Here is a 7,098-nt window from a genome sequence, read left to right on the forward strand (position 1 = left end):
TAGGACCATTGGAGACACTCAAGTTTTTTTTTATGCTGCATCTCTTGACACATTCACCAAAATAGACAATGCCTCTAAACCTTACAGYTGCGTACTGGACCCTATTCCAACTAAACTATTGAAAAAGCTACTTCCTGTGCTTGGTCCTCCTATGTTGAACATAATAAACGGATCCCTATCCCCCAGATGTGTACCAAACTCACTAAAAGTGGCAGTAATAAAGCCTCTCTTGAAAAAGCCAAACCTTGACCCGGAAAATGTAAAAAAACGAATCGGCCTATATCGTATCTTCCATTCCTCTCAAAAAAATAATTAAAAGCTGTTGCACGACAACTTGCTGCCTTCCTGAAGACAAATAATGTATAAGAAATGCTTCAGTCTGGTTTTAGACCGGATCATAGTACTGAGACTGCACTCGTGAAGGTGGTAAATTACCTTTTAATGGCATCAGGCTAAGGCTCTGCATCTGTCCTCGTGCTCCTAGACGCTTTTGACACAATCGATCACCAAATTATTTTGGGGAGATTGGAAACCATAATTGGTCTACACGGACAAGTTCTTGCCTGGTTTAGATATCGGTTCGTCTCTGTGGAGGGTTTGTCCTCTGACAAATCAATTGTAGGTTTCGGTGTCCCTCAAGGTTATGTCATTTGGTGATGTCATTTGGAAACAGAATGTCAACTTCCACTGCTAGGCGGACAATACACAGCTGTGCATTTCGATGAAACATGGTGAAGCCCAAAAATTGCCTACCCTGGAAGCCTGGAAGTGGACTTAAGGAAGTGGATGGCGGCAATTGTTTTACTTTTAAACTCGGACAAAACAGAGATGCTAGTTCTAGGTCCCAAGAAACAAAGAGATCTGCTTTTGGATCTGACAATTAATATCGATGGTTGTACAGTCGTCTCAAATAAAACTGAATGACCTCGGCGTTACTATGAACCCTGATCTCACTTTTGAAAATAAGAATATTTCAAGGGCAGCTTTTTTATATCTTTGTAAAATCAGAAACTTTTTGTCCAAAAATTATGTCACTTCTAGATTAGACTACTGCAATACTCTACTCTCTGGCTACCCAGATAAAGCACTAAATAAACTTCAGTTAGTGCTAAACATGGCTGCTAGTATCTTGACTAGAACCCCAACATTTGATCATATTACTCCAGTGCTAGCCTCTCTATACTGGCTTCCTGTTAAGGTTAGGGCTGATTTCAAGGTTTTACTGTTAACCTACAAAGCTTTACATGGACTTGCTCCTCCTTATCTCGCCGATTTGGTCCTGCCATACATACCTACACGTACGCTACGGTAACAAGATGCAGCCTTCTTATTGTCCCTAGTATTTCTAAGCAAACAGCTGGAGGCAGGACTTTTTCCTATAGAGCAACATTTGTATGGAATGGTCTGCCTATCCAAATCAAATTTTATTGGTCACTTACACGTATTTAGCAGATGTTATTGCGGGTGTAGCGAAATACTTGTGTTTCTAGCTCCGACAGTGCAGTAATATCTAAGAAGTAATATCTAACCATTTCATAACATATACCCAATACTCACAAATCTAAGTAAAGTAATGGGATTAAGAATATATAAATATATGGACGAGCAACGTCAGAGTGGCAAAGACTAAGATTCAGCAGAATAGTATTGAATATAGTATATACATATGAGATGATTAATGCAAGATATGTAAACATTATTCAYGTGAGAGATTAATGTGAGAGACGCAGACTCGGTCTCAACCTTTAAGCCTTTACTGAACACTCATCTCTTCAGTAGTTCCTATGATTGAGTGTCGTCTGGCCCAGGGGTGCGAARGTGAACGGCAAGGCACTGAAGAGACAAACCACCCTTGCTGTCTCTGCTTGGCCGGCTCCCCTCTCTMCACTGGGATTCTCTGCCTCTATTACGGGGTCTGAGTCCCAGGCTTACTAGTGCTCTTCCATGCCGTCCCTAGGAGCGGTGCATCACTTGAGGGGGTTGAGTCACTGACGTAATCTTCCTGTCCGGTTTTGCACACCCTTGGACTCGTGTGGTGGAGGAGATCTTTGTGGGTGGTTTGTTGATATCCCTCTAGTGGTGTAAGGGGGCTGCGCTTTGGAAAKGTGTGTGGGGTTATATCCTGCCTGGTTGGTCCTGTCCGGGGGTATTGTCGGACAGGGCCACAGTGCCCCCCGACCCACCCATCTCAGCCTCCAGTATCTATGCTGCAATAGTCTATGTTCCGGGGGGCTAGGGTCAGTCTGTTATAGCTGGTGTAATTATCCTGTGTTTTCTGGTGTCCTGTGTGAATTGAAGTATGCTCCCTGTAATTCTCCCTCTCCTCCTGGAGGACCTGAGSCCTAGGGCCATGCCTCAGGACTACCTGGCCTGATGACTCCTGGCTGCCCACAGTCCACCTGTTTGAGCTGCAGCTCCAGTTTCAACTGTTCTGCCTGCGGCTATGGAACCCTGGCCTGTTCACCAGGCATGTTACCATGTCCCGAACCTGCAGTTTCGTCTCTCTCTCTCTCTCAATCTCTGAATGATCAGCTATGAAAAAACAAACTTACTGTCACCCTCTACAAACACTGTGATTATTACTTGACCCTGCTGGCCATCTATGAACGTTTGAACATCTTGAAGAACAGTCTGGCCTTAATGGCCATGTACTCTTCCACCCGGCACAGCCAGAAGAGGACTGGCCACCCTTCAGAGCCTGGCTCCTCTCTAGGTTTCTTCCGAGGCTCCTGCCTTTCTAGGGAGTTTTTCCTAGCCACCGTGCTTCTACATCTGTATTGCTTGCTGTTTAGGGTTTTAGGCTGGGTTTCTGTGTAAGCACTTTGTGACATCTTTTGATGTAAAAAGGGCTTTATAAATACATTTGAATTGAAAAAGAAAACTTTTCTCCACACCTTGTTATTGGATTTTCAACACTGCAGAATTTTTGTTGTTGTTTAGAATTTTAGAAATAAAGACAAATACTATGGACTAAATTATTGTCACCCTGGCACTTGCACTTGGTTGCACAGTCTTTGGCCAAGATAACTGCCAACAAATGTTTCTTGTAGCCATAAATGACCTTGCTGCAACTTTCTACTGCCAATTTGGCCCACTCTTCAGCAGAAAACTGCTCTAATTCTTCAATGTTTGAGGGGTKCCCTCCACCAACTGCTGTTTTCAGCTCTCACCATAGATTATGGATGTGATTCMGGTCTGGACTCTTCGCCAGCCACTCCAGAACAGTCCAATGTTTCTTCAACCATTCCAAGTTGCTTTTGATGGTTGTTTGGGGTTGTTGTCCTTCTGGAAKATCCACAACCTTCAACAGAGACCGTTTTGGTTACTGGCCCAACTCACTTAACAGCTAGGCTACCTGCCGCCTCTAACGTCAATGGTGAATTGGAGTTGAACTCTGCTCAACTTAAGAAACGTATCACTTCAATAGCTACCTTCAAGACTGTCTGGAACATGAATGATTCCACAACCCTCCTTGGCCTAGGTCAAGTACTTTTTTATCCCACGAGGGGATTACACCCTCTCCTGGTGAGGAATAGTAAGCCATTTCTATCGACAACCTACAGTGCATTCAGAAAGTATTCAGACTCCTTCCCTTTTTCCACATGTTGTTACGTTACAGGCTTATTCTAGAATGGATTTAAAAAAATACTCATCAATCTACACACAATCTACCCTATAATGACAAAGCGAAAACAGGTTCTTAGAAAATGTTGCTAATTTATGCAAAACAAAAAACATATACCTTATTTACATAAGTATTCAGACCCTTTGCTATGAGACTCTAAATTGATCTCAGGTGCATCCTGTTTCCATTGTTGAGATGTTTCTACAACTTGATTGGAGTCCACCTGTGGTAAATTCAATTGATTGGACGTGATTTGGAAAGGCACACAACAGTCTATATAAGGTCCCACAGTTGACAGTGCATGTCAGAGCAAAAACTAAGCCATGAGGTCAAAGGAACTTGTCCGTAGAGCTCCGAGACAGGATTGTGTCGAGGCATAGATCTAGGGAAGGGTACCAAAAAATGTCTGCAGCATTGAAGTTCCCCWAGAACAGAGTGGCCTCCATCATTCTTAATGGAAGAGGTTTGGAACCACCAAGACTCTTACTAGAGCTGGCCGCCCGGCCAAACTGAGCAATTGGGGGAGAAGAGCCTTGGTCAGGGAGGTGACTAAGAACCCGATGGTCACTCTGACAGAGCTCCAGAGTTCCTTAGTGAAGATGGGAGAACCTTCCAGGACAACCATCTCTGCAGCACGCCACCAATCAGGCCTTTATGGTAGTGGTCAGACAGAAGCCACTCCTCAGTAAAAGGCACATGATAGCCCGCTTGGAGTTTGCCAAATGGCACCTAAAGGACTCAGTCCATGAGAAGCAAGATTCTCTGGTCTGATGAAACCTAGATTGAACTCTTTGGCCTCAATGCTAAGCGTCACGTCGGTAGGAAACCTTGCACCATCCTTACGGTGAAGCATGGTGGTGACAGCTGCCAAAGGTGCCTAAGGTGCTACAACACAGGAATTGAGTAATTCACTGCCAAAGCTGCTTCAACAAAGTACTAAGTAAAGGGTTTGAATACGTATGTAAATGTGAGTTTYTTATTTTTAATACATTTGCAACAATTTCAAAAAAACTGTTTTTGCTTGTCATTATGGGGTATTGTATGTAGATTGTTGAGGGAAAAAAACAATTTCATCCATATTAGAATAAGGCTGTAATGTAACAAAATTTGGAAAAAGTCAAGGGGTCTGAATATTTTCAGAATGCACTGTACATACAAAATATAATTGCAACATGTGAAGTATTGGTCCCATGTTTCATGAGCTGAATTAAAAGATCCCAGAAATGTTCTATATGCACAAAAAGTTTATTTCTTTACACATGTACAACCCTGTTAGTGAGCATTTCTCCTTAGCCAAGATAATCCACCCACTTGACAGGTCTGGCATATCAAGGAGCTGATTAAACAACATGATCATTAAAATGGGGTTGTCACACAACACAATGTCCACCAGAGCTGTTGCCAGATAATTGAATGTTAATTGCTCTACCATAAGCCGCATCCACATTGTTTTAGAGAATTTGGCAGTACGTTCAACCGGCCTCACATCCGCGGACCACATGTAACCACACCAGCCCAGGACCTCCCCCGGCTTCTTCACTTGCAGGGTCGGATAGCTGATGAAACTGGTTTTGCACAACCAAACAATTTCTGSACACACTGTCAGAAACCGTCTCAGAGAATCTCATCTGCGTGCTATCCAGGGTCTTGACTTGACTACAGTTTGGCATCGTGACCGGCTTTAGTGGGCAAATGCTCACCTTCGATGGCCAATGGCACACTGGAGAAGTGTGCTCTTCACTGATGAATCCCGCTTTTAATCGTACATCGTGTGGGTGAGCAGTTTGCTGATGTCAACGTTGTGAACAGAGTGCATATTGTATCTGAAACCTTTTTCACTTTTGATACTTAAGTATATTTAAAACCACATACTTTGACTTTTACTCAAGTAGTATTTTACTGGGTGACTTTTACTTGTCATTTTCTATTAAGGTTTCTTTACTTTTACTCAAGTACGAAAATGTTATACTTTTCCCACCACTGCCTAAACCAAGGTGTTGGTCTTCCACCACTTACCGCTAGGAAATCCAACTTTGAAAAAGGTTTCAGATACAATATGTTATCAGTAAAACGAATGTGACATCCATAGGCAGGAGTGAGCTCTTCCCATCCTCCTGCCTTCACATTACTTACAAAAACTAAGCCAACTGAAGCTCATTTACTGCATTTTTATACAACTGAAAAACTCAAATGCTGTTTGGAGAAGAAAAAGAGAACCCAGTCATTATCACATTGACTGCTGTAGTTTTATCCACCTCAGTCGGTCTACAAACACAGCCTATTAGCTATACAATTAGCCMCTAAAACTCTGCACCGGAATGAAAGACTAGAATACATACAGAGGGATCCGATAACAGAAAGTTTGCAGGTAATTTCCTGTAATTCTACACATTTTACCTCGACTAGTATATCTGAGGGAGAGTGACTAACAGAATCAAAATGGTGGCCCCGAGACACGAGCATATAGCCAGCTGTCTGTAGTGTGGGCAGCGATTCTCAACCAAAATTGAGTGGTGGGAGGTTGAGCAGTATGGAATTATTGAAAAGGGCAAAAAAAATCCAGTTAATATGGTGGCAGGTTAAAGTGTTAGGCCAGTAACCAAAAAGTTGCTGGTTTGAATACCAGAGCTGACAAAAGGTAAAAAATATGTAGTAGTGCCCTTCGGCAGAGCATTTTGTTTTCTTGTTACATTAATTAAATCAACAGAGCCTTATAGTTTCCCACATTGCATTTTAGCACAAATTTTCCACATGCGCAAGTATTTGGTCACTACTGAGGTGAAACGCTGAAATGTGGGTCCCGAGACAAAATCACTTAAGAACCACTGCCCTATGGATTACTCATCTTGTCATGCATATTTTCCAGTACCTACAACAGTACTCAGCGTTACCAACTCCATCACCTCAGTCACAGACGCCATCACCTACACCCTCATTCATCATCACGGTCATCCATGTCACCATTATCAAACAACGGATCTGGTAAATAAACTTTTTTTAATTTTTTTAAATGAAGCCCTGGCCGTATTTCAATCCAAGGCACATTATAGAGCAGCGCACTAGGCAGTAGACAAAGCGTCTTTTAAAAAAGGTCATTAACGCAAGGGCCATAATTAGCAGGTATCCATGAATGGAATCACTGCAAACACCTGGGAAATTGCATTTAAAATGACACCTTGGTTGGCTGTCCAATGCACTATAACACACATTGGACTGAATCCTGGCACAAGACTGACAGTTGCACCTGGAGGCCTATAGAAGTTTAACAGAAGACGTGATTGTAAAGTAATAGAACTAACTTATATCTCATGATCTTAGTACATGCATCTACCACATCACACAGAATGTAATTGTAAACAAATACTATAGCCTCATAACATGGTTAAAACTACACTTTTGATCTCAAGGATGGATGGTCAGTCCTTGCAACCATAGCCCTTTCTAGGAATTTGAGAGTGGTTACATTTTCCCAG

This window comes from Salvelinus sp. IW2-2015, linkage group LG21, assembly GCF_002910315.2.
Source record: "Salvelinus sp. IW2-2015 linkage group LG21, ASM291031v2, whole genome shotgun sequence".
Classification (NCBI taxonomy): Eukaryota; Metazoa; Chordata; class Actinopteri; order Salmoniformes; family Salmonidae; genus Salvelinus; species Salvelinus sp. IW2-2015.